Source organism: Carcharodon carcharias, chromosome 1 (genome assembly GCF_017639515.1).
Source record: "Carcharodon carcharias isolate sCarCar2 chromosome 1, sCarCar2.pri, whole genome shotgun sequence".
Taxonomy (NCBI): domain Eukaryota; kingdom Metazoa; phylum Chordata; class Chondrichthyes; order Lamniformes; family Lamnidae; genus Carcharodon; species Carcharodon carcharias.
In genome coordinates this window covers 226,743,482-226,770,796 of record NC_054467.1, presented here as the reverse complement: position 1 = coordinate 226,770,796, position 27,315 = coordinate 226,743,482, and the positions used below count along the sequence as shown (strand labels likewise).

Below are 27,315 nucleotides of genomic sequence, written 5' to 3'. Positions count from 1 at the left end.
ACAAAATGAGTGACAGCCATTCACTGACTCACTTGTTAGGGCAATGCCTTGACCAATCAGGGTCAAGCTGCCTGGCTTAAATTTCAAACAATGCTTGGCAGTTAACTGTCAGTCACCATTACTAGTAAAGGTGTTACCGTGGGGAATGCACCAATCAGAGTTCGCTTACCAACCAATCAGCACTCTTCATGTACAGTATAAATAGTTGTTTTCCCCTTATATTGGTATTCTTGCGAAATGTCCTGATGAGTACAAGATGAAAAGCTTTGACATGTCCTTTTTTTCAGTGATACTCAAGCTCTGTACTACCAAGCAACTTTACTAATGGACTGTCCTGTTTATCTTCTACTGAAAGTGCAGGATACAATATTTGTGTCTCTTGTTTTCATACCCATGTTAGGAAATAGCCAATACAGTTTTGAAATGAGATGGGGAAAAAACAAATTGGCATCTGTTGTTTTGTAGGAAATACATTCTTTCTGGGGCTCTTATTCGCAATAACGTTTGTCATGCCATCATGAATTTTCACCAAGTGGTCCCCTCCACCCAAACTGTGTTAGACACAGACACACACTCACACTTTGCAATTAAGAAACCTGAGAGAGATCTCTTGCCTTCATATCTAAACCCAAATAAATAGGTGCTATGGACACAGTATTGAGTAGTGTATGCTATGCTCAAACTGATGAGAGAGGAAGAAATTAACCAGCTGATGTATGCTGAGGGCTATTCTATGCTGCAGAATAGGCTGGAAGTCTGATCTATGTGACTCCAGATCAACAGCATTGTGGTTGCCTCTTAACTGCCCTCTGAAAAGGCCTAGGAAGCCATTCATTGTAAGAAATCACAATAGAAAAGGTGAATAACAATAAACCCAGATAGATCTCTCGCTGTTGACCTAGACAATGGAAGGAACAAAGGCACACTCTGTCCAGTCAGCCCTGCAATGGCGTCCTCAACTGTAGACCTGTGCCAAAATTGGGAGAACTGTCCTTTATACTAGTCAAGCAACAACATGACATTGGCTGCAAGATATGATGCAGTGATTATAACAATGTCCCAAACTCCTCCATCATTATCTTTGGATAAGTCCTGCCCCACCAACAGGACACACCCACTGGATGTGGCAGCACAATGATATACAGTCAGCTGGGAGTGGCCCTGGAACCCGTTGACTCTGGATCCCATGAAGTCTCATTGTATCAGGTTAAGCACGGGCAAGGAAACCTCCTGCTGATTACCAACTAACACCCTCCCATAACTGATGAATCAGCACTCCTCCCGTGTTGAACACTTGGAAGAAGCACTGATCATGTTAAGGGTGCAGCATGCACTTGGATGAGGAACTTCAATGGCCATCACCAACAGTGGCTTGGTAGCACCACTGCTGGCTGAGTCTTGAAGACAAAAGTTATAGATTCAGAATGGATGTAGCAGCCCAAAGCAATCTATAACCTCGTAGCTTGGTATGTTCTTCACTCTATCATTACCATCAAGCCAGGAGACTGACCCTGATTCATTGAGGAGGTGAAACTGTAGCACAAGACTGCATGCATGCTAAAGAGTGGAAGAAGCATGCCATAGACAGAGCTAAATGATCCCACAATAGGTCAGATCAAAGTTCTGTAGTCTGACCACATCCAGTACTGCCACATCTACTCATGAAAGGTGGGTGGTGGACATTTAAACAACCAACAGGAGGAGGAAGGTCCACAAACTTTCCCAACTCAATGAACCATAGAACCATAGAAAAGTTATAGCACAGAAAGAGGCCATTCAGCCCATCATGTCTGCGCCAGCTGTAAAAGAAAAAAAATGAAGAAAACGAGCCATCCATTCTAATCCCACCTTCCCACACTTGGCCCGTAACCTTGCAGGTGCAGATCCAGGTATCTTTTAAATGAGCTGAGGGTTTCTGCCTCCACTATCAAACCAGGCAGTGAATTCCAAACACCTACCACACTCTGAGTGAAGAGAATTTTCCTCATATCCCCTCTAATCCTACTACCAATCACAAATCTATGCCCCCTGGTAATTTACCTCTCTACTGGGAGAAATAGATCATTCCCGTCTATCTAGGCCCCTCATAATCTTGTACACCTCAATCAGGTCATCCTTCAGCCTCCTCAGTTCCAAGGAAAACAACCCTAGCTGATCCAAGCTTTCCTCATAACTGAATTTTCAAACCCTGGCAATATTCTTGTAAATCCCCTCTGTATTCTTTCCAATGTATATGTCCTTCCTGTAATGTGGTAACCAGAACTGTACATAAAATTCTAGCTGTGTCCTAACCAGCATTTTATACAGTTCCAGCATTACATCACTGTTTTTGTATTCAATACCTCATTCATTCCATATGCTTTCTTTACCACCTTGTCCACCTGTCCTGTCAACTTCAGGGACCTGTGGACATACACTCCAAGGTCTCTCGCTTCCTCAACCCTTCTCAATATCCTCCCATGTGTTGAGTATTCCCTGGTTTTCTTTGTCCTCCCCAAATGCATTACCTCACTTTTTCTGGATTGAATTTCATTTGCCACTTTTCTGCCCATTCAACCAAACCATTGATATAATTCTGGAGACAACTGCTATTCTTTTCACTATCAACTACACGGCCAATTTTTGTGTCATTTGCAAATTTCCCCATCATGCCATCCACATTTAAGTTCAAATCATTAATATATACCACAAACAGCATGGGACCCACATCAAGCCCTGTGGAACACCACTGGAAACCATTTTCCATTGGCAAAAACATCATCAATCATTACCGGAGAGAAAAAGAGTTAATGTTTCGAGCCCGTATGACTATTTTGGATCCAACTGACCACGTTACTCAGTATCCCATGGGCTTCTACTTTTCAGACCAGTCTGCCATGTGGGACCTGGTCAAATGCCTTACTAAAATCTATGTAGACCACATCAACTGCACTATCAATCCTCCTTGTTACTGCCTTAAAAATTTCAGTTAAAGTAGTAAGACACAATCTTCCTCTAACAAAACCATGCTGACTATTCCTGATTAATCCGTTCCTTCTAAGTGACAGTTTATCCTGCCTCACAGAATTGATTCTAATATTTTGCCCACCACCGAAGTCAGAATGACCAGCCTATAATTATTTGGTCTATCCCTTACACTCTTTTTAAATAATGGTACAATGTTCACAGACTTCCACCATAGGCTAGGGCAAAGCCAAGGCTGAAGCATTTGCAACCTTCTGCAACCTGAATTGCCGAGTGGATGATCCATTGCAGACTCATTCTGAGGTCCCCATTATTACAGATGCCAGTCTTCAGCTAATTTAATTCAATCCATGTGATATCGAGAAATAGCTGAAGACCCTGGATACAGCAAAGGCTGTGGGCCCTGACACATTCTGGCAGTAATTCTGAAGACTCGATTATCAGCAAAGTAAAGGAAGGTGTCAAGTTTAGTGCTATCAAGCAGCACTTACTCAGCACCTTAAACAATCACTCCGTCTACCGTGGCAGCAGTGTATACCTTCTGTAAAATAAGCTGTGGCAACTTTACAAGGCTCCTGCTGCCACTGCTGTCACTGTTTGTTAGTGGTGGAGGGGGTTCGATCAAGCGGGTTGTTTTGTCCTGGGTAGTGTCAAGCTCATTGAGTTTTGTTGAAGCTGTAAGTGGAGCTTGGGACTTTTAGATGGTGGACAGGCTTTGGGGAGTTAGGATGTGAGTTACTCACTCCATAATGCCCTGCCTCTGACCTGCTCTTGCAGCCGCAGTATTTATTTGGCTGGTTTCAGTTCAGTTTCTAGTCAATGATAATCCCCAGGACTTTGATAGTGGGGGATTCAAAAGGGGAGATGGTTAGATTCTCTCTTGCTTGGCACTTGTGTGGCACAAATGTTATTTTCCACATCAGCCTAAGCCTGAATGTTGTCCAATTATTTTGAATCTGTGCCCTCTAGTTCTTGATGTTCTCTTGAGTGGAAACAGTTTCTCACTATTTATCCTGTCCATATCCCTCAGGATCTTGAATACCTCGATCAAGTCTCCTCTCAACCTTTTTTTCTCCAAGGAACACATTCCCAACTTCTCCAATCGATCCTCATAGCACCAGTTCTTCATCCCTGGAATCATTTTTGTGAATCTTTTCTGTGCTCTCTCCAATGCCTTCACATCCTTCCTCAAGCATGGTGCACGGAACTGGACGCAGTACTCCAGATGAGACCTAACTAGTGTCTTATACAAGTTCAACATGACTTCCTTACTCTGTGCCCTATTAATAAAGCTGAAGATACCATATGCTTTATTAACTGCTCTCTCAACATGCCCTGCCATCTTCAATGACATATGTACGTATACACCGAGGTCCCTCTGTTCTTGCATCTCCTTTAGAGGCTCTCCCTTTATTTTATACTGTCCCACCACAATCTTCCTGCTAAAATTAATTGCCTCACACTTCTCTGCATTGAACTTCATCTGCCACTTGACTGCCCTACCAACATGTCTATGTCCTATTGAAGTTCAAGACTATCCCCATCACAGTTAACAACATTTCCAGTTCTTGTATCATCTGCAAATTTTGAAATCATGCCCTGAACACAACAGTCTAGGTCATTAATCTATATCAGGAAGAGCAAGGGTCCCAACACTGACCCCGGAAAACTTCACTACAAACCCTCCTCCAATCTGAAAAATAACTTGTCACTACTCTGTTTCCTGTCACTCAGCCAATTTCTTATCCAAGTGCCTATTTTCCCTTTTATTCCATGAGTTAGAACTTTGCTCTCAAGTCTGTTGTGTGGCACTGTATCAAATGCTTTTTTAAAATCCATATATACTACACCAACAGCATTGTCATTATCAACCTTCTCTGTTACCTCCTCAAAAAACTCCAGCAAGTTACTTAAACATGATTTTCCCTTAATGAATCTATGCTGGTTTTCCTTACTTATCTTGCACTTGCCTAAGTGACTATTGATTTTGTCCTGAACTATAGTTTCTATAAGTTTCCCTACCACTGAAGTCAAACTGACTGGCCTGTAGTTACCAGCTTTATCCTTACAACCCTTTTTGAACACTTCACAATTCTTCAGTTCTCTGACACCTCCCCTGTGTCTAAGGAAGACTGGAAGATTATCAATAGTGCCGCTGCAATTTCTACTCTCACTTCCCTCAAATGCTTCCCTTGGACCCTGGTACCTTATCTATTTTAAGTAAAGATAGCCTTTCTAACACCTCCTCCTTCTCAATTGTAAATTCTCCTAGTGTACCAGTTACCTCCTCTTTCACCTCAGCCTGGGTAGCATCTTTTTCCTTTGTAAATACAGATGCAAAGTACTTGTTTAATACCTCCACTATTTCTCCTGACTCCACGTGCAAGTCCCCTTTTTTTATTCCTAATTGGCCCTAATCTTTCTTTTACACTCTTCTATTATTTATAAGCTTATAGAAGACTTTGGGATTCCCTTTATGTTTGCTGCCAATCTCCTTTCATGCTCTCTCCTTGCTTTTCTTATCAATTTTTTCACTTCCCCTCTGGTCCCTCTATATTCAGCCTGATTCTCCATTGTCTTTTCTATCTGACATGGATTTTACACACAATTCTTCCTTTTCACCTTCATCTCTATCTCTCTCATCATTCAGGGCACTCTGGATTAATTTGTCCTACATCTTCCCTTCAAGGGAATATACCTTGACATTACCTGCAATACCTTTTCTTTGAAGGTGGTCCATTGTTCAGCCAATATCTCTTCTGCCAACATTTGTTTCCAACTCACTCAACTCAGGTGTATTTGCATCCCATCGAAGTTGGCTTTCCACCAATTAATTATCCCTGCTCTGGATTGTTCTTTGTCCTTTTGCATAGCCAACCTAAACCTTATGATATAATGGTTACTGTCCCATAACTGCTCTCCCACTGATATTTGATCCACCTAGGCCAACTCGTTCCCCAGAACCAGGTCCAACAGTGCCTAACCTCATGTTGGACTGGAAACATACTGCTGCAGAAAATTATCTTGAACACATTCCATGAACTCTCGCCCCTCTTGTCCCTTTGTACTATGATACTTTGTATGTCAGTCTATATGTGAATAATTAAAGTCCCAATTACAATTACTCTATCATTCTTGCACTTCTCTGTAATTTCTTTGCAAATTTGTTTCTCTACATCCCTTCCACTAGTTGGTAGTCTATATACGACACCGATCAATGTAGTTGCACCTTTTTCATTCCTTACCTCTAGCCAGAGAGATTCCATCCCTGACCCCTCTGGAACATTCCCTCTGTCCAATACTGTAATACCATCTTTAATAGTAATGCCACTCCCCCTCCCCACCACCACCACCACCACCACCACCACCCCCTCTAACCTTTTCTTCTTTTCTTGTCTTTCCTAAACACCTTGTACCCAGGAATATTTAATGCCTAGTCCTGCCCTTCTTTGAGCCAGGTCTCTGTTATAGCAATAATATCGTAATTCCATTTGTCAACCTGTGCCTGCCGTTCACCAATCTTATTAACCACACTCCATGCATTCACATACATGCACTTTAACACTGAGTTACACTCATTTTTACTTTCCCCCACATTCTGATCCCATCTAATGACTCACTATTGCCTATTCTAATGCTTTCAAACTCTCCAAGCATTCTAATTACCTTGATACTGCTCTCTAATACGTTCTTCTTATCAGTTGATACTTCTCTACTTCCCACTGCCAGTTTTTCTCCTCACCTCTCTGAATTTCCCCTCAGGTCCCCACCCCCCTGCCAATCTAGATTAAACCCTCCCCAACAGCACTAGCAAACCTCCCAGCGAGGACGTTAGTCCCAGTCCTGTTAAGGTGTAACCTTTCCATTTTATACAGGTCCCACCTGCCCCAGAACCAATCCCAATGTCTCTGAAATCTAAAGCTCTCCCTCCTACTCCATTTCCCCAGCCACGTGTTGAACTGCTCAACCTTTGTATTCTTATGTTCATTAGCAACTGGCTCTGGGAGTAATTCTGACATCACTGTCCTTGAGGTCAAGGTTTTTAATTCCCTTCCTAATTCCCTAAAATCTGTTTTCAGGACCTCATTCCTTTTCCTACCTTTGTCATTGGTCCTAGTGTGGACCACAACCTCTGACAAGATTCTGAGGGTGCTGACAGGATGGAGAGGATGTTTCCTGTTGTAGAAGAATCTAGACCAAGGGGGCACAGTTTCAAAATAAGAGGTCTCCTACTTAAAATGGAGATGGGGAGGAATCTCTTCTCTCAGAGGATCGTTAGCCTTTGGAATTCTCTTCCCCAATGAGCAGTGGCGGCTGGATCATTGAATCTTTCAAGGCAAGTTAGATTTTTGATCAACCAGGGAGTCATGGGTTATGGGGCAGGCAGGAGAGTGGAGTTAATGCCACAACCAGATCACCATGATCTTATTGAAAGGCAGAATAGGCTCGACATGTCCAAATGGCCTACTCCTGTTCCGATTTTGTATGATCTCATTGTGATCTTTCTCAGCTCATCTGCTCTTGAAACACTCATCCACACCTTCATTACCTCTAGACTGTTCCAATGCACCCCTGAATGGCCTCCCACATTCTACTCCCTGTAGACCTGACATTGTCCAAAACTCTACCCCTATCCTTACTTGTACCGAGTCCCATTCATACTTCACCCGTGTGCTTGTTGACCTTCATTGGTCTCAGTTAAACATCACCTCAAATTGAACCTCAAAACTCTCTGCCTCTCTACCTTGCTTTCTTCCTTCAGGCCGGTCCTTTAAACCTATCTCTTGAACTAAGATTTTGTTCGTTTGTCCTAACAGTAGTTTGGTGTAAAATCTTGCTTTATAACACTCGTGTGAAGTGCCTTTGGAAACTTTATTATGCACAAGGTGCTATATAAATATATATAAATAGTGTTCTCGTTTTTTTGTTCTTGATGTAGATAGTGGTGCTGGTAGTGGTGGCCCATAGTAAGACAAACTGCAAATTTTCACTGGGAAACTCAGTGATGATCAGGCAGCTGATGAGTCAGCTCAAATAAACCATCCTTGGGAACCTTCCCAGGCCTTAGCTAAGCCAACACTTCAGGAGTGGATGGTAATTCTGATGAAGGGCCATCAACCTAAAATGTTAACTCTGTTTCTCCCCACAGATGCTGCCTGGTCTGCTGAGTATTTCCAGCATTTCCACATTTGCCACAGAAGATGAATTTAGTAACCTTGCAGGATTCATTTGAACTTGACCAATTTGTCAAGGGGTGGCGCACATCCAGTAACAACTGCCTCAATCTACTAAATAAACTAATGATACAAACGTGATAGGGGCAGATCAGGCTCCATTAGCTCACAATATACTGCTAGATGACCAGTGTTTATCGCAATGGTGGCCCCACAGCTTGCTTAAGGAACATTTTTGTATTTATTCACTCATGGGATGTGGGTTTTGCTGGCAAGGCCAGCATTTGTGGGCCCAATACAGACAGGGAATGGAGAATTTATTATAGGGAATCAGACAAAGGCAAAGGCAGAGAAACTAAACAAATACTTTGTGTCTATCTTCACGGAGGACGATACAAAAAACCTCCCTGAAAAATTGGGGAGCCAAGGGACTAGAAAGGTTGAGGAACTGAAAGAAATTAGTATCAGTAAAAGAAGTAGTGCTGGAGAAATTAATGGGCCTGAAAGTTGATAAATCCCTTGGACCTGCGCATCTACATCCCAGGGTTTTGAAAGAGGGTGGCTGTAGAGTGGACGCATTGGTGACATTCATTAAAAATTCTATAGGTTCTGGAATGATGCCTGCAGATTGGAAGGTAACAAATGTAATGTCACTATTTAAGAAAGGAGGGAGAGAGAAAGCAGGGAACTACAGATCTGTTAGCCTGACATCAGTGGTGAGCAAAATGCTAGAATTTTTTCTTATTCATTTATGGGATGTGGGCATCACTGACTAGGCCAGAATTTATTGCCCATCCCTAATTGCCCTTGAGAAGGTGGTAGTGAGCTGCCTCCTTGAACTGTTGCAGTCCATGTGGAGTAAGAACACCCACTGTGCAGTTAGTGAGGGAGTTCCAGGACCTAGGGACAACTGAAGGAACGGCGATATATATTTCCAGGTCAGGGCGGTGAGTGTCTTAGAGGGGAACTTCCAGGTGGTAGTGTTCCCATGTGTCTGCTGCCTTTGTCTTTCTAGATGGTAGCGGTCATGAGTTTGAAAGGTGCTGCCTAAGGAGGCTTGGTGAGTTCCTGCAGTGCATCTTGTAGATGGCCCACACTGCTGCCACTGTGCATTGGTGGTGGAGGGAATGAATGTTTGTGGATGGGGTGCCAATCTATTCTAAAGGATGTGATAACTGGACACTTTGAAAATAATGGTAGCATTGGGCAGAGTCAACACAAATTTATGAAAGGGAAATCATGTTTGACAAACTGTTGGAATTTTTATGAGGGTGTTCCTAGCAGGAAAGACAAGGGAGAACCAGTAGATGTGGTGTATTTGGATTTTCAGAAGGCTTTCAATAAGGTTCAACACAAGAGGTTAGTAAGCAAAATTAGAGCACATGGGATTGGGGGTAACATACTGGACTGAGAACTGGTTAATGGACAGTAAACAGAGAGTACAGATAAATGGATCATTCTCAGCTTGGCAGGCTGTGACACTACAAGGATCAGTGCTTAGACCCCAGCTATTCACAATCTATATCAATTTGGATGTGGGGACCAAATGTAACATTTCCAAGTTTGCTGATGACACAAAACTTGATGGGAATGAGAGTTGTGAGGAAGATGCAACAAGATTTCAAGGGGATTTAGACAGACTAAGTGACTGGGCAAGAACATGGCGGATGGAATATAATGTGGAAAAGCATGAAGTTATTCACTTTGGTAGGAAAATCAGAAATGCAGAATATTTCTTAAATGGGGAGAGATTGGGAAGTGTCGATGTCCAAAAGGACCTGGGTTTCCTAGTTCATAAGTCACTGAAAGCTAACATGCAGGTGCAACAAGCAATTAGAAAGACTAATAGTATGTTAGCCTTTATTGTAAGGGGATTTGAGTACAGGAGTAGGGAAATCTTGCTGCAGTTGTAATGAGCTTTGGTGAGACCATCCTGGAATATTGTGAACAAAAACAAAAATACCTGGAAAAACTCAGCAGGTCTGACAGCATCTGCGGAGAGGGATACAGTTAACTTTTTGAGTCTGAATGACTCTTCATCAGAACACTGTGTATAGTTTTGGTCTCCCTACCTAAGGAAAGATACACTGGCCATACAGGGAGTACAATGATTTAAAATCTTGGCAACAGATCCAGAGATGCGATGGAGAAATTTTCCAGAGTTGCTGAAAACTGGAACGTTGTACTGGAAAAGTTGGTGGAATCTGACTTTGTAAATTATTTTAAAAGGGAGTTGAACAAATATTTGACGATGAGGAACTGCAATTCAAGGTGTTGTTTTTGACCATCACTGAGTCTTGTCTCTTCTTTAATGTGCATTTTCTTTCTAATCAGTTAATGAATGTGAAGCCTCTGCTATGCTGCCTTTGGAGTGCCAGTATTTGAATAAAAATGCCCTGATGACCCTGTGGGACCACTCACGCCCCCAGTGAAGCATTTTCAACTCAAAAGAAAACCCAAAAGTGCCAAACTTGGAGCAGAACTGTTACAAAAATGTAAGCAACTCATTACTGCAATTTGTTACAGGAATATTTCTGCATAATCAAACTGTGATGGTAATTTGTCTTCAGGGCAGCTGGGGACTTGATGGACTGAATAGCCTCCTTCTGTGCTGTAATGACTATGCATGTATCACCCACATCCCAAGAGCAAATAAACAAAAAGGAGATTGGCCACTTAGACGCAGTGCTGGGGAGCTGACTGTGCCTACTGTACCGTACTCAAATAAGAATGACATCGGCAGGAAGGGAAGGAAGAAAAGTGAATAAAATTAGGGAAAAAAATTATTCTCTTTTTAAAAGAGCAGCATGGAAAATGCTGCTTCAGTGACTTACAGCACATGTAATGTACCATTCAGGTTAAGGGGGAGAGTAGCGTCTTGTTTTCATTGTTTACAGAAAGTATTTTTGCATTTTTCTTCTGTCAAAAATTACAGATTCAGTTTGTTGACGCATTTAAGTTATTCAAGCGATAACCAGCCTAAGATGTTTTTTGAGATTAGATTAATTTTTCAGGAGTTTTTCATTTGCTCTGATCTCATCTCTCCATCTCTGCTGTTTAACCTCCTTTAGGAGATTATTTCCAATAAAATATATTTTACTGTTTTTCAGCAACAGAAACTGCACAACAGCTCAAAAAGACCTCCGGAGTGCCTTTTCTAGCCAAAGGGAGAGGTTTGGTTAAGAAACTCGATACCACTAGTATGTACTAATAGTTACTGGAATACAGTTCAATTATCTTCAATGCAATAATGTGACTTGATCAAATGGTAGATGAAAAATGTAAAAATTTGATGCCACTTACCTCAGGTTGAGTATTTGTTTGAACATTTCACCTTTGTAAAATATGCTTTATTTTGCACTTAATAGTTAAGCTAAAAAGGCTGTTTTTTTTCTAAAAATGAACTTATGGCTTCATGTATTTATAACAACTATTTGGCTATGCAGCTCCCCTCAAAGGGATTCCAAAGCAAGCTCCCTTTCGGAGCCCGACTACTCCCAGTGTGTTCAGTCCATCAACGAACAGAACACCAATGGCTGTCCGGACACCTATGCGCAAGGAGAGAGGCGTGAAGGTAAGTTTAGTCAGTTGCAGAGTTTTTTTTTAACAGTTTCTAGTCTCTGTTAATGAGTTTGACATGTATTTTGGGCTTTTAAAGTATGTTTTTTTATATATATTTGTTCATAGGATGTGCGTGTCCCTGGCTAGGCCAGCATTTATTCCCCATCCCTAATTGACCATGAAAAGATGGTGGTGAGCTGCCATCTTTATTCAGCATTAATCAATCATTGTGTGGACTACTCCATGTAATGGTTTAGTTTTTTTCTGGAAGAATTAATTTTGAGCAACTGATGTTACCATACTTGCAGGAATAATCACAAATTTTCATTTCTATTTGAAAAATCAGTCTCTTGTGTTCAGTAAGTGTTTATTTTTCTTGCACTTGAAATGGCTTAAAGCGTTAGGGCTTTATCATCATAACTGAAAAGAACAGTGATTGACAGATTGTTTTTTGAGATCAATGTGCTTAAGCACATACCACCACCCACACCCCTGTCCCAACCATTTCCCCCTAACAGCTACCAGGTTTCCAAATATGACAAAATGTTCCTGTTGTAATTACAAACGTTGTGGGTAAAATTTTAACTTTATTTTCGTGTCCTGACTACAAAGTACGGCATTCATTTAAAGCCGCTATGCATATCAATGCCAATTTGATGTGTATTAATCTGTTTATATGTCCCTGAGGAAATTATATCCTACAAAGTGTCATGGCCATTAGAGGTTGCATTCTTTTTTTTTGTCTTTAACATACAAATTGCAATCATTCAACTAATAAAATCATGGTACCTCATTACTGTTAATGTGTTGAATTACAGCCATTCATAAATTGGGATATGGGTAAATGAGAATGCCTCTCTTTTGTTACTTGGTGGCTAGTTTCAATGCTTGCCAACAAATGTGAGTGGTTCTATCACTTGAACAATGTAGAAAGTGATTTCTGAACTCAGAAAAGATTATCAGTCAGAAATGTTGACATTTTTATGTGATTTGGGATGAATTGCCAGGGCCAGATTCCCAAACATTACTGCAATATTAACGTTACCCTCTTCCTGTTCTGTTCTAGTTGCTGGACATATCAGAGCTGGAAATGGTAGGTGCTGGTTGGGAAGCAAAAAGGAGAAGGAAGACATTAGGTTAGTAAAATCTAACTTTTCTTCAAAGTGCTAAGTTGTAACTGAGCTTTGAGAGAGACTGGAGTGGGAAGGAAAGCTTGTCTTCCAGTCTCAACTGACATTGCTATGTCTTCCCCCACTATTTCAGTCTTATACAGATGTCTGGGGTATGGCATTAAGTGCCTGCCAGCAGGTCATGCAAGGGCTGCAAATGAATGAATCATTCTGTTGCCCTGTCCCAGGAGAACAGCACACAAGTTGGCTTTTTTAAAAATAAAAAAAAATGTTTAATTATTTCATGCAAAATGTCACTTCCAATCAGACATCTTAAAAAATCCAAGACGATATAACTTTTGGTATCTATTTGACCCTAAGCCACGCTTCAAGCCCCACATCAGCCCACCGTTCACACCTGTCTCGTTGTAATTGCTACTCTCTGATCAACTGACCTTCTTGCCCTCCATTGGATTGATATCATTGTCCTCACTGAGGATTGCAAATCATTCCATGGCCTTGTATTAGAGTTGTAGTACCTCACCTCTGCAATTTGTTTTTCAAACTACATATTAATTTTCATCTTCTGCTACTCTGACTCCACTTACTTCCATGCCAGTGGCAGAACCTTCAGAATCTGGACCTCTCTTCCTAAGCCCCTTTGCCCTATGATGTTTGAAACTCTCTTCCTCAAAGGTAGTGGAAGCAGGGTCTTTGAATATTTTTAAGGCAGAGCTAGATAGACTCCTGATTAACAAGGGGTGAAAGATTATTGGGGATAAACAGAAGGTTACAATCGGATCAACCATGATCTCATTGAATAGCGGAGCAGGCTTGAGGGGCCGAGTGGCCTACTCCTGCTCCACATTTGTATGCCTCATGCCTTTCAAATGCCTTCTCAAAACCTGTCTCTTCTGCCCTGCTTTCACATTTTTCCCCCGATTGTCTTCCAACACCTGTTCTGTGATTCTTGTTTTTCCTCCCTTCACCCCTCCCCCACCTCCTCATGATGGAGTGGGGATATTTCATTAAGTTTTAATCATATAATTCAAATCCACAGAGGAAATGTGGTAGCCTTCATTTTCGGAAAATGTTGTACTCCTCGGTATATGGACTTTCCTTCTATCAGAACTTATCTGGGGTCCCTTTGTCAAAACATGCTATATGATTTACTGATTCTATAACTGGATGGTGCAGTTGAAATCAATGGCTGGTTGGCATAAATCTTCCAATACTGATGAGAATGTCTTTGCAGTTTCCCCGACAAATTTTATGTGTGATATACCTGGCATGAGCCTTTAAGCACGTTCCAAATTCCTTGCGCATGATGCATTTTGAGACATCATGAGTGACATTAGGCTCCACATAAATACTAGGTAGGAGGATTGTACATTTAAAATCTGTAGCATCAGTGGTGAAGTAGTGGCATGGCAAACTATTCTTTTGTCTCTGGGTTAAAATTCAATCCAAACACGTTTCTGCTTCCTGTAAAGTTCCTGCTTGAAATTAGTTTGGGCATCTCAGCCAAGTTCTTTAGTTGCATAGGCTCATACTTTTAACACAATTTTACATTGAACTAACAAATCTCATGCTGAGAAAAACTAGCTTTGAAAAATGAAACATTCATCTGAGTACCTTTTAAAATTGTATATGTATTTATAACCATTGTAACACATGGTAGAGGAGGCTCCATTCTACATCCACCCATGCTATACCTAAGTGCCAAAGTGAAAGATGTAGGACTGCTTTCCTGTTCTATTTTGCTTTGTTACTTTATAGACTGACATTAGTTGTAACAACTACAGAATCAAGTTTTCGTCTTTAATGAGCCCATGTTACACAATCCAACATGAGTACTTAGTCAAATCATACAACATGATTCCATGTGATGATGTGATTCTTCATTGAGTTAATAATTCAGAACTGAAGTACCATCTTTCATTCTAGCATAACTACAACAAACAGTGATTTGCTCAGAATACTTATACCAATTCTGTCCTTGATCTCTACATTCCATGCAGATTAAGTCTAAATTATAATCAATAAAAAGACACGCAATCAGCCATCTGGTTTACCACCAGGAGCTAAGATCCACTTAAATTCATCTTAATCTCTCCCGATGATTCCGTTTTTTTATTCCTTCATGGAATTTGGGCATTGCTGGTTAAGCCAGTATTTACTGCCCATTCCTAGTTGCCCATGAGAAGGTGGTAGCGAGAGGCCTTCATGAACCACTGCAGCCCATGTGGTGTAGGTACACCCACAGTGCTGTCTGGGAGGGAGTTCCAGGATTTTGACCCAGTGACAGTGAAGGAACAGTGATATATTTCCAAGTCAGGATGGTGTGGGGCTTGGAGAGGAACTTCCAGCTGGTGGTGTTACCATGTGTCTGCTGCCCTTGTCCTTCTAGATGGTAGCGGTTGTGGGTTTGGAAGGTATTATCTAAGAAACCTTGGTGATTTCCTGCAGTGCATATTGTAATTACCATTGCTATATGGTCTACCTAAGCAATTAGGGATGGGCAATAAATTCTGGCCTAGCCAGCGATGCCCACACCCTGTAAATGAATAAAAAAAAACTCTCCAGTCACTTTGGACAATGAACAGTGACCAAACCAACATGTCCTCAGACCCTTAAGATGTGAATGTTTGGCCTTCCCTCAACTCGCCCTGTTTCACAAAGCTTCCCTATTCAGAAGGACTGAAAGCTGTTCTAATTCATCATGCGTTGATCCCACAAACGACGAGGTACATTGAGATACATGAGTGGTGTTAACTCACATTCTTACAAAAGACAAGTCTGCTCATTATCACAGATATCCATCATAATGAATAAAATACTAACTCCTTATTCCTCCTCCCACCCTGCCGCAAAAATCTCTTGTATGTAGTAGAGGAAAATGCGCATCATTTGGGACTTGAGAATAACCTGCCTGCTTCCCAAATATCAGTGAATGATATTCTGCTGATGTGCATGGCTAACTCCCTTTTCAACAGTGGTTAACCTTCACACTTGCCTAATCCCAGTATACTAAGTGTATATCGTTTCAGAAGCTGTAAATATTTATTTGAATCTTTAGAAGTGATTTTATTTTAAGATTATCCACTTCTGGAACAAGTTAATTCACTGAATATATATTTTTAAATATAGATGCTGAAGTCGCAGAAAAACCTGCCAAAGAAGAAACAGTTGTTGATAGTGTCACGCCAGATTATGCTGTTGGACTGGTCTCTACACAGGTAAATTGGTCATACAATGGAATTGAAATATCTTTCTAACTTCTGATATTTTTAGTTCATGAAGTTAATTGACACACTTGTGTTAGTGAATAATTTCTAAAATATCAATGAGCAATTTGATTTAAGAATATAACTTCATAGTTCCTTAATGCTGTTTAGAACTGCTGAGCAGACTTCAGTTATGAGGAAACAGATTAAGTCATTTTTAAAGGTATTCAAAATAGGCGGCCTGAGGGTTTGAACACTTTTTTCTGGGGACAAGCGGAGCTATAATATTTTGGATAGCTTGTTCATTGAGATATTATGGCACTGCTAAATGTTAGTATATCTTGTTACTGTATAAGTTATGTCAAATCTAGTTAATTGCTGAATGACAAAGATTAGCAAATTAAAGAATTGGGAGGATCCTTGGTGACCTGTCTTGCTATTTGATTTCAGTGGTTGTGACCTTGAAAATGTCCATGTACAGTAACATAATTCTTAATCAACCACACATTCATAAATGCTTGTGCTCCTTAATGATTGGAGTTGTTTTTCTCTCATATTTCCTTGTGTCCCCTTCAGAAACTTGGTGCTTTGAATAATGATAATGCACTACCATCTACTAGTTATTTGCCTGCTACACCAAGTATGGTGCCATCATCTTCCTACATTCCCAGCTCCGAAACACCACAAGGTAAATACCAAGTGACTTGAAGGAAATGGCAATCTTTGATTTGATTACTTTATCAAGAAGGATTCATCATAAACTTTCAGAAAAAAGCTGACTTGTTTCACAAATAGCACAAGGAACACAGTGGGCTGATTGAGGCAGCATAATGTAATTGAAACCATTTGTTCACAGGCTTGTCTAATTTTATTGGTGATATAAAATTGCTATTAGTGATGGAATTTTTCCCATTAGCGGTTAATTCTCAAGTGTTTTGCTCTGCGTATTTTGTGGATAATAAAATATCTTGCTGTACAGAAAACAGCAGCTGACATACAGGCTGATTTAAAGAACAATTAATACACAACCATTTTATTGAACTAGCAATTGAGTTGTCTGGATTAATAATCCAGATGGTGAATTCAAAGTGATTCGTAGTAGTTTGAGAATGTGAAAATTGGAGTTTGTCTTTGTTTTAAAAGAAAAAATTGGAGAAAGTGGCTATGAAGCTGTCAGATTTGTCATTAAAATTACTACTGGTTCACTAATGTCCTTGCCTCATCTGGGCTTGTACATAACATTCAGTCCCACGCCAACATTGTTGACTTGTAACTACCCTCTGAAGTGGCCTAGCAAACCACTCAGTTGTATTCAGGGCAACTGGGGATGGGCAATAAATGCTGACCTTGCCAGTGATGCCTACATCCTGAGAATTAATATTTTTAAAATACCATGCCCCAACACAGTATATGAACAGGTAAACTGCAGAAAATTTTGCAATTTAGGGCGTGTCTCTTTATTGCAATTTATTTTAAGAATAACCATCTCTCTGTTTTTAATAGCCTTTCTGCTTTCTGCCTCTATCTTATTGCTGTCCACATAATGGTAAGGAAATATTACTAAGGGAGTTGATGGTCTGTGTTCAAATGTTCATGGAGTTGTACCTGGGTTATCCTTTGGATTAGCTGCATTAGGCTAAGTGTAAAACGTGAGTCATGATAATTGGAGAATGTGGGTTCCATCTCTATACCACTGAGTAGTTAATTTTAGTTGACTTCAGGGCATGGAAAAGATTTGAGGGTCATCCAACAAGCGGAAGAAAGGGTTCAATAGGCTAGACATGGAGAGGACATTTCCACTTGTGCACAGTCCGTAACTAATGATTGTGAATGTGAAATAGTCACTGATAAATCCAATAAGAAAATAGGGCGGGGGGAATCTTCTTTACCCAGAGAATAATGGATGTGGAACTCTGCTTCACATGGAGTGGTGAAAGCTAAATGCATTTTCAGAGGAAGGTAGTTAATTATATGAGGGAGGAAATAATAACAGGATATGCTGATGGCACGAAACAAAGTAAGGTGAAAGGGGGCTTGTGTGGACTATGAACACCAGCATGGACCAATTGAGCCAAATGGCCTGGTTTTTTTTTTGCAAGGTTCTATGCCTTCAGGCGATAAAATGATGAGGAGGAAATAGAAGGCACAAGTTATGAAATAAAATGTTTAATCTGCAGATTACATGAAAAGACTAGCGGTTGGATCACATTCTTTCTATGACTTCTTATAGACTCTGGAGCAGTTTCTACAGATTGGAGGGTGGCAAATGTAACCCCACTATTTAAAAAGGGAGGGATAGAAAAAACAGAATTACAGACCAGTTAGCCTAACAACAGTAGTGGGGAAAGTGCTAGACTCTATTATAAAAGATGTGGTAATAGAACACTTGGAAAGCATTAACAGGATTAGACAAACTAAACATGGGTTTATGAAAGGGAAATCATGTTTAACTAATCTAAAGTTTTTTGAGGAAGTAACTAGTAGAATAGAAAAGGGAGAACCCAGAGATTGGTTCAACTGGGCCTGTATTCACTAGAGTTTAGAAGAATGAGAGGGGATCTGATTGAGACATATAAAATTCTAACAGGGCTAGACAGACTGGATGCAGGGAGAATGTGGTGTATTTGGATTTCATGGAGGCTTTTGATAAGGTCCCACGTAAGAGGTTAGTGGGCAAAATTAAAGCACATGGGATTGGGGATAATAGACTAGCTCGGATTGAGAATTGGTTGAGAGACCAGGAACAGAGTGGGAATAAATGGCTCCTTTTCCGGATGGCAGGCGGTGACTAGTGATGTACTGCAGGGATCAGTGCTTGGGCCCCAGCTATTCACAATATCTATAAATGACTTGGATGAGGGAACAAAATGCAATATTTCCAAGTTCGTTGACGACACAAAACTGGGCGGGGTTGTGAAGAGGATGCAAGGAGGCTTCAGGGCGATTTAGAGAAGTTGTGTGTTTGGACAAACACATGGCAGTTGCAGTATAACGTGGATAAATGTGAAGTTATATGCTTCAGTGTGAAAAACAGAAAGGCAGACTATTAGTTAAATGGTGGTGCATCGAGAAATGTGGATGCACAAAGGGATCTGGGAATCCTTGTGCACCAGTCAATGGAAATAAATAGGAAGGTGCAGCAAGCAATTAGGAAGGCAAATGGCCTTCATTGCAAGAGGATTTGAGTTCAGAAGTAGGGATGTCTTACTGCAGTTATACGGGGCCTTGTTGAGACCAACCTGGAGTATTGCCTGCAGTTTTGGTCTCCCTACCCAAGAAAGGATATACTTGCCATTGAGGGAGTGCAGCGAAGGTTCATTAGGCTGATATCAGGGATAGCAGGACTGTCATATGAGGAGAGATTGGTTCAACTGGGCCTGTATTCACTGGAGTTTAGAAGAATGAGAGGGGATCTGATTGAAACGTATAAAATTCTAGCAGGGCTGGACAGACTAGATGGAGGGAGGGTGTTTCCCCTGGTTGTGTAGTCTAGAACCAGGGGCCACAGTCTCAGGATATGGGGCAGGCCATTTAGGACTGAAATGAGGAAGCATTTCTTATTATTGGGAGATGGCAGCTTTGTGTTATACCTAAGGTTATTTCTCCTCTTCTCCCCACTGCGATTATTATGCAGCCAAGACTGTTGGATCAGTCCGGGAGGCTTTACAGACAAATAGACTGCCAGAAGAGTCAACAGTGCCTACCTCCGGTCTACCTGGCCAGTTCAAACAAAGACCACCAATTTACAACAGCAGCTCAACTACATCATCTACCTCAACCACCACTGCCCCAGGTACTGCACCTGTCACGACTACAACAGCAACGACACCCACACAGCAACAGACCCAGCCTCAGCAGCAGACCCAACAGCAACAGCAGACCCAACAGCAGCAGACACAACCTCTGCAGCAACAGCAGCAGCCTCGCAAGAGTCTTTCCCTTACAGTAAGTAGAAAGTACAGTATGCAACGTTTGAAGGCATTGAATGAATTAATTGTTTGGTCTCCACATAGGATATTGCTGCTATTCCAGTGGGAAAAACAACTGAGAGATATCCATTTTAAAGCCTCCCTGCAGTCATTTCAGTCTAGACTTTCTGTTGGACATTTGTGCAGTGCTGAACTTGCCACTTTGTGGTATTGTGACAAGTAATGGGAAAAATGTATTCCAAGGATTATTGGAAATATTCCCCAGGTTGTCAGATGGTTATTTGCTCAGGGATGACTCCACTTCACTTCCTCTGGAAAGAAATTTGTTCCTTTCCCAGGGGTCTGGAAACCTGGCAGTGAATTGGAGATGGAAGCAGCCAGCCCTAGAAGGTATGAGCTTTCTAAGAGCACTGCCTGTGAGCCACTGGCCCATAGGAGTATTCTCCAGGGCCCCTCAAGCAAACCTACATCCTCCCTTCTGACGATTGCCACCTGTGCTCACTACTGAGACTGACTGATCTTCAGGCCCCACTGATCTCCACCAAATTCCCACAATCGCCACACCCTACAATCTACATCTACATCTTAAAAGGCCCTTATACTTGGGTTTATGGCAGGGTCAAGAGGTATATTGTAACTTTTCTTTCTATCCTCACCACTTCCTGCACATAGATGATGACTCCTGCTGCAGTAACGTTTGATGGGCCCCACCCAGGTTTCCATTTCTACAGGAAAGATGAAATACTGCAAAATCTGAAATAAAAAACATTAAGTACTAGAAACACTCAGTAGGTCTGGCAGCATTTGTGGTGAGATAAACAGAGTTAATGTTTCAAATCAAATAGGACTCTCCTTCAGAACTGAAGGAGGGTAGAAATGTGATGGGTTATATGCCGTCAAAGGGAGGGACTGGGAGGAAGAACAAAAGGGAAGGCCTGGGATAGGGTTGAGGGCAGGAGAGATTAAATGACAAAGATATCTTAGAACAAAAAGCAAAGGGAGCGGTATGGTTGTCGTAAAGATAAAGCATTTGTCCAGAGTGAGTGAAAACCTATAAAATTCTAACAGGACTAGACAGGGTAGATGCAGGAAGGATGTTCCTGATGGTGGGGGAGCCCAGAACCAGGGGTCACAGTCTGAGGATATGGGGTAGACCATTTAGGACGGAGATGAGGAGAAATTTCTTCACCCAGAGAGTGTTGAGCCTGTGGAATTCGTTACCACAGAAAGTAATTGAGACTAAAACATTGTATGCTTTCAAGAAGGATTAAATATAGCTCTTGGGGTGAAAGGGATCCAAGGGTATGAGGAGAAAGCAGGAGCAGGCTATTGAGTTGGATGATCAGCCATGATCATAATGAATGGCGGAGCAGGCTCGAAGGGTCAAATGTCCTACTCCTGCTCCTAGTTTCTGTGTTTCTAAATGCCAGAATAATGAACAGCTCTTGCCTGAAAGCAAAAACATGAAAAACAAGATTCAAAGCCAGCACAAGGCAAAAAGACAGAATCAAAGTGAGAGCAGTTCATAGTCTGAAATTGTCGAACTCAATGTTGAATCCGAAAGACTGTAAAATGCCTACTAAGATGGTTTGGTCCCTGGAACTTGCGTTGAGCTTCACTGGAACACCATGGAAGGCCAAGGACAGAAATGTGAGCTTGAGACTAAGGTGGTGAACTAAAATGGCAAACAACTGGAAGCTTGGGGTCATATTTGCGGACCAAGTGGAGGTATTCTGCAAAGTGGTCACCCCATCTGCATTTGGTCTCCCCAGTGTAGAGGAGACCACATTGTGAACAACGAATGCAGTATATATAGAAGGAAGTAGAAGTAAAGAAATTGGTGTTTCAGCTGGAAGGACTATTTGGGGCCTTGAATGGTGAGGAGAGAGGAGGTAAAAAGGCAGGTGTTACAGGGAATATGCAGTGGGAAGGGGACCAGGGTGTTGCAGTGGGGATGGTCCCTTCCCTTCAGAATACTGACAGGGAAAGGGGAGATGTGATTGGTGGTGCATCATGCTGGAAATGTTGCAAATGGCATAGGATGATCCTTTGAATGTGGATGTTGGTGGGGTGGAAAGTGAGGACAAGGGGACCACTATCTCAGTGAGGGGCAGAGGTGACAGAAGAAATGCAGGAAATTGGCTGGACATAGCTGTGAGAGCTTTGTCAACCAGTGTTGCGGGGGAGTCCTTGGTTGACGGAGAAGGAAGACATATCAGAAGCGCTGTCATGGCACAAATGCGCCAGAGAAACTGGGAGAATGAATGGAATCGTCTAAGGAGGCAGGTTTTGAAGATGTCTAGTAGGTAGCGATGGTCAACTGTGGTTTTAACAAATATTAGTCAACAGCTTATCCCCAGAAATGAAGAAAGAGAAGTCGAGGAAGGGAATTGTTGGAGATGGACCATGTGAAGATGAGAAAAGGGCGGAAATTGGAAGCAAAGTTAATTAAGTTTTCCAGTTCCAGGCGAGAGCAGAAAATGTCACCGATACAGTCATCAATGTAGCAGAAAAAGAGTTGGGGGAAGGGAGCCTGAGTAAGGCTGGAACAAGGGATGTTACATATACCCTACAAAAGACAGGCATAACTAGGACCCATGTGGGTACCCATTGCAATACCTTTTATTTAGGGGAAGTAAAACATGATATTCAATGTGAGACCAAGTGCATCCAGGCAGATGAGGGTGGTGGTGGATGGCGACAGATTGCACCTTCATTCAAGGAAGAAGCTGAGAGCCATCTGACCGACCTGATGGGGGTGGAACTGTAGAGAGATTGGACGTCCTTGGTGAAGAGGAGGCAGTTGGGGCCAGGAAATTGGAAACTATTGAAGTGACGTAGGGTGTCAGAGCAATATGATTGGTGCAGGTTTGGAGGGCCAAAGGGCCTGTTCCTGTGCTATACTTTTCTTTGTTCTTTGAATCATGAGTGTAGGTGGAAAAGACTGGACAAGGGGCAAAAAATTAGAATTGAGGTAGGTAGAAATAAGTTCAATGGTGCAAAGACAAGTTGGAATGATGGGAAACCTGCATGGATATTGGGAAGGAGGTAGAAGCGGGCTGGGTATGGACAGGGTAAATAGTGAGAAACTGTTCCCACTCAATGGAGCATGAAGAACTAGAGGGCACAGATTTAAAATAATTGGCAAAAGGAGTAAAAATGATGAGGAAAATTTTTTTCATCCAAAGGGTGGTTGGAGTTTGAAGCAAAGTTCCTGAGAGGATGGTGAAGTTAGGTTCTATCGAGGTATTCAGAAGAGAATTGGATTGCTATCTGAAAAGAAAGAATGTGCAGGGTTACGGGAATAAGGCATGACTAGAATAAGACGAAGTAGAATGCTCTTTCAGAGAGCCAGTGCTGATTCGATGGGCTGAATGGCCTCCTGCACTGTAAAGATTCTGTTTCAGACTGGAGGACTATGAGGTTGGAAGCTGTACAGCAAAGATCTCCAAAGGAGATGAGGTCAATGACAATCCTGAAAATAATGGCTTGATATTTGATGATGGGGTCATAATCCAGGGGAAGGTAGGAAGAAATTTCTGAGAGTTGGCGCTCAGCCTCTGCAAGGTAGAGCTCGGTACGCCAGAACACAACAGCACCCTTGTCAGTGGATTTGATAACAATGTCAGGGTTAGACCTGAAAATGAAGTGCAGCAAGTTCAGAGGGAGACAGCTTAGAGTGAGTGAGGGGAGCTGAGAAATTAAGATGACCAATGTCACACCAACAGTTCCTGATACAAAGATCTAGAGCAGGGGTAGGAGGCTAGAAGGAGGGGTCCAGGTGGAAGGGGATTACTGGAGGTGAGTGAAAGGGTCCGCTGGTCGCGGGGCAGCCAAAGAAGTGAGCATGGATGCGAAAGCAACAGAAGGAGAATTCACACAATACCAAGCTCAAAATTAGTTGAGGTGCGGATGTTAGGGGATAAAACTGAGTCCTTTGCTGAGCACAGATCATTCAGCATCTGAGAGGGGAAGATCAAGAGGGTATTGTGAATACACAGCAAGAGGTGGGATTAGAAGCAGGGATGTAGTCAGAGGAAAGTGAAGAGGAAGTAAGGTTGGTTTTATTCCATTCTTCAGTGTTGGCTGGCTGTTAACGACTGTAAGGATGAACAGGTCAGAAAGCATTCAAACAAAAGCCTATGAAGATGTGGTACTTATACAATTTTAATTAAGTTTGCTGGCAATAGAACAGTTAAAACTAAAATACTGAAATAACCTGTGCTTAGTTTAGCTACTATCATCCTTGTTAACGTCCTTAAATTAATTTAGTCAAAATGCTCATGATGAGATAAGCTCATATCTTAGCCACTATAGATCTAGACAATGTCCTGCCTCTTAAAGCATTTAGCCTGTTGTGACAAAACACTCATGGCTGATTGGCTATGTTCCATTCCAGTCTAAACTCAAGCTGACAACTGATCAATCTTATCCTCCCTGGCCTTGTTCTGTTGGAAAAACAATGTCACATTTAGAGGCTTCAGGTGCAAAGATCAGGCTGACACCAGTACAAGACAAGTAGAAGAACAGGTAATTGTCAGAGGCCAGGAAGAGAAGTAAAGGTACAGAGAATAGAGTCGCTGTTGAGTTCAGACTATACTTGAGAAGGGAACCTAGTGATGTTATTCTGTTATAATTACTATGGCTCGAGCATTGTAATCATCTTCATTTGAGCTTGGTTTGATCACCTCAAAAGAATCTCGTTCCCACCAGTAAGGTGTTGGGTTCACTTTTATACTGTAGGGAGCAAAACAACTAACTCAATGGTATGTTATATCTGGTGTCTGCAAAAGTGACACAAAGATCTGTCAGGAAGAATATATAATTCTCAATGTTATTGGAATTTATTGTAAAAAAGTGGTCTGTGTACACACATGTATGCTTTAGTTAATTGGATTAATGACAGCTGGTCTTAAGGCTTGATGTGGTAGAAGATGAGCTAGGTTTGAAATGTTAAGTAGGTAAACATAGGTTTCAGGAATATTTGCATTTTTAAATAAACTAGACTAAATTGTTTCTAAACTTCACCTGGCTAGGTAACACATTTCAGCCCTTCTTTGAAAACAGTGTACTTAGTTTTCCCAAAGATTACTGGTAAAATGAGTACTATGCTAATTTTTTAGGATCAGAAAGGCATAGTGAAACAATGGGAACTTGCATTCAAAGGGGAAAATATGCATAAAGGAGTGAAGGCTTGCGTAAGGGTAGGAATTCTAAGATCTAACAGGTGTGAAAAGCCTCAAACTGCTATCTTCAAAGAACTGAAGTTAAAAAAAAACTTACTTTGAATTCGACTGGTTGAGGGTATTGTGTGTCACCTTGATTTGGGCTTTTAAAATCTGTATGTCTTACTGTTGCCTTAATGAAAGTGTGACTGGGAGTCAGATTAAGTAGGGGATTTAGAAGTTGTTATACATAATTTGTAGACATATGTATGTGCTTAAAAATCATTTTTCTTAAATGTTTAATCTAGTTTTATAAAAACCTATAAGACTTGGTGGTCTTATTACTACTGAATTCAAGACACGCATCTCGAAATATATACAAATTGCAAAACAAGTTGTGGCAGTTGATTCAAATTTCCCTTTGGGATTTGAACAACTCAGCGCTTACCATCGTCTGTGCCATAACAGATGTGGGATTTCTGACTATTTATACCCCTGACTTGGATTGTCATTTGGATGTTCTTAGCTGGTACCAGCAAGTCATTTAACCCTGCAGATGGAGAGATATCATATTTGACCACATTATATCTTTGTGAACCTATGAATGCGCTACAATCTGGCAAGGATTCCTGGGTAGTAATTGGTAACAAGATCCATGGCTTATTTTCTATTTCCCAAACTATTTGAGGTAATCTGTAATGTCGGTATAGCTCATCCTACTTTTCTTCCCATCAATGTTGGACATGAAATGTATGTTTATTTTCCCCTTCCACAGTTGTAGCAAGATGGATGAAAATTAATTGGGTGGGGGGAAGGTGGGGAAAAATTGCAGAAAGTTTAATGTACTTCTAGTTTCACATTGAAGGAAAATAGCCAAAGTGATTTAATCGCTGATTGAAAAAACCTACACTCTGACTGTCACTTCTGTTAATATTCTGCTTCAGAATGGTTTATTGTGCAAAACTGATTGATTCCTTCAGACAATCCATGTCCAGAGCAAGGTGATATCATTCAAATCAAACTGAGCGAACATACAGAAGTTCTACCAAAGGCAGATGGCACGGGGAGCACCACAATGCTCGTAGACACCGTCTTTGAAATGAACTATGCCACAGGCCAGTGGACCACACTGAAGAAGTACAAGCCTGTCACAAATGTGTCCTGAGAGTTCACCAGGACCAAGAACTCGTGGACCAAATCCAACGTTGTTATCCTGATTACCACTGACCTGAGCTTCAATGATTGTATTCACAGACAATTCTAAAACATTCGCAGGGGGCACCTATATAACAGATTGTGACACAGAATTTAGGGCCACCAGAGAGTGGGATGAGATGAATAGAGAAGTGATTTCCTGCAATTGATGTTTTTTTTTGTCTCCTGTGGTGTTAATGTCTTTTTAATGTCTCCAGCTACACCAACAACTCCAGCATGAAAACTCTTTGATTTGTGGAAAGCATGTGGACCTTAGTTACGGCGGAAAGGAGGACCACGTGGCCACAGCCTTGAGTTGGTTAGTCATTTATGAAATACTGTGTGGAGATCATTTAGCAGCTTAGATTTGGTTCACTTTTAACAGCGGGGTTTGAACTGGAGAGCATTGGAAAGCCAGGCGATTTCCTGGTATCTGATGCCTTCCCGAAGTCATATTATGAGTTTTGTAAAGTATTTGTTGCAGAGGCAGCATGATTTAACAACATTTTTCTATTTTTTGTACAGTTGTAAAGATTCTAGGTTTCTCACTCTTTCTTTTGCGTGCTCTCTCATACAGTGTAAGATGTAAAATAATTAGATTTTCTATGGAAAGTAAGTGCAGTTTAAAGAATGCACAGCCATAATTGGTTTTCATGTGTTTAGGCAGCTGGTTGAACTGTCAAAGCTTAAGGGACGTACAGTACCAAGCACAATAAAATTACATTGTAACTGGAGTCAATTATTTCATTGATTCACTTATTATGTGCAAATACAATGCATAATTAATACATTCAGAATTCTTTCTTCAAGTAAGCAGCTGAGTTACCTTTGTTCATTGGTGTCAGAGTGGCAGACAGCAGCAGTGAAATTTAATCACCTATTTTTGCTTTAACCACTGTAATAACTTGTGACTTCATTCAGTTATCATTTAATGGAAACTGTGCAAACTGCTCTGAATACAAAAGCAAAATGCTGGAAATCTGAAGTGAGAA

At 41.3% G+C, this 27,315-nt stretch overlaps 1 pseudogene; it reads left to right on the top strand.

Annotated features, from left to right (window-relative positions):
• Positions 1-10,276: 10,276 nt before the first annotated feature.
• LOC121275840 lies at positions 10,277-26,294 on the top strand (annotated as a pseudogene).
• Positions 26,295-27,315: the final 1,021 nt, after the last annotated feature.